This window comes from Hoplias malabaricus, chromosome 2 (assembly GCF_029633855.1).
Source record: "Hoplias malabaricus isolate fHopMal1 chromosome 2, fHopMal1.hap1, whole genome shotgun sequence".
Lineage (NCBI taxonomy): Eukaryota > Metazoa > Chordata > Actinopteri > Characiformes > Erythrinidae > Hoplias > Hoplias malabaricus.
Genome location: NC_089801.1, coordinates 37,044,697 through 37,046,125, shown reverse-complemented (window position 1 = coordinate 37,046,125; position 1,429 = coordinate 37,044,697).

Sequence of the window (1,429 nt, the reverse complement as noted above, 5' to 3'; positions counted from 1 at the left end):
TTATCCAGTTCAGGGTCGCGGGGGGTCCAGAGCCTACCTGGAATCATTGGGCACAAGGCGGGAATACACCCTGGAGGGTGCGCCAGTCCTTCACAGGGCAACACACACACACACACACACATTCACTCACACCTATGGACACTTTCGAGTCGCCAATCCACCTACCAGCGTGTGTTTTTGGACTGTGGGAGGAAACTGGAGCACCCGGAGGAAACCCAGGCGGACACGGGACACAGACAGTCACCCGGAGTGGGAATTGAACCTACAACCTCCAGGCCCCTGGAGCTGTGTGACTGCAACACTACCTGCTGCGCCACCGTTCCGCCAAAAATATAATTTATAAATATCAAATAATGTATACAAATAATAATACACAATAAAAGAGAATGTTAAGAAATAAACTGGTTCTATTAAGTGCATTTACCTTGAAGATCAGATGAAGGCGGAGGTGGAGGTGGAGGAGATTGGCGGAGGAGGTTGGGGGAGTTGCTCTATGGCTTAACTGAACTTACTCGCTACACACTTAATGCCACAATGCTACAAAAAACAGCGATATGACATAGATTCACGGTAAGATATAACTAAGTTAACTAAACGCTCTCTGGGCTGCCTAGTGGCGGTCGTAACTCAGAACTCGGCTAGAAAAAATTGAACTGAGCGACGGCTTGTATCTCGGAATATTCGTAAATTGATTCAAGGTTATATTTCTCTGGACCGAGAGACACAACTAATCATTCAGCATGACGTTTATGTTTGAATGTAAATAAATCTTCACAGCAATGTTCCAAAACATAGTGTAAAGGCTTCTCGAATGAAGTGAAATGACGAAGGGATAAAGCTCTCTATTAATACACTTTATTTCAGGACGAATGTCTGATGTGTTTTGTGTCTCCAGATTGAGTCTTGTTTTTGAGAAAAGTCAGAAATGGCTTCACTGAGCACCAAGTTCCTTCTGGTCACTGTGCTGCTGCACCTGAGCCTCAGTTTACTGACCATCAGCGCAGAGGATGAGGTCAGACACTTCTCTCTTAATGTGTCCACTGTAAATCTGTAATAAATAAGAACATCATTCATAACAATCCTTATAAACATCAACACCTCTCTGCTCAGAGTCACAGATGTAGATGTTATTTCCGAGAACAAAATAATTTTTTAATGTCTCTAACTGAGGAAAAGACAATAACACAAATTCTCTCTCTCTCTCTCTCTCTCTCTCTCTCTCTCTCTCTCTCTCTCACACACACACACACTCACACACACCCACAAAGATGTTAGGATTGTATATCACAGCATACAAAAAACCTGTTTACAAAAAGTGAGCAGAGTGAGCAATATTTAGATTAAAACCAAATGCAATAATTTGAAATAATCACTTAAGTCCTATATTTATAAACACAACATTTTAAAAGTTCAGACTTAAATGTTTTAT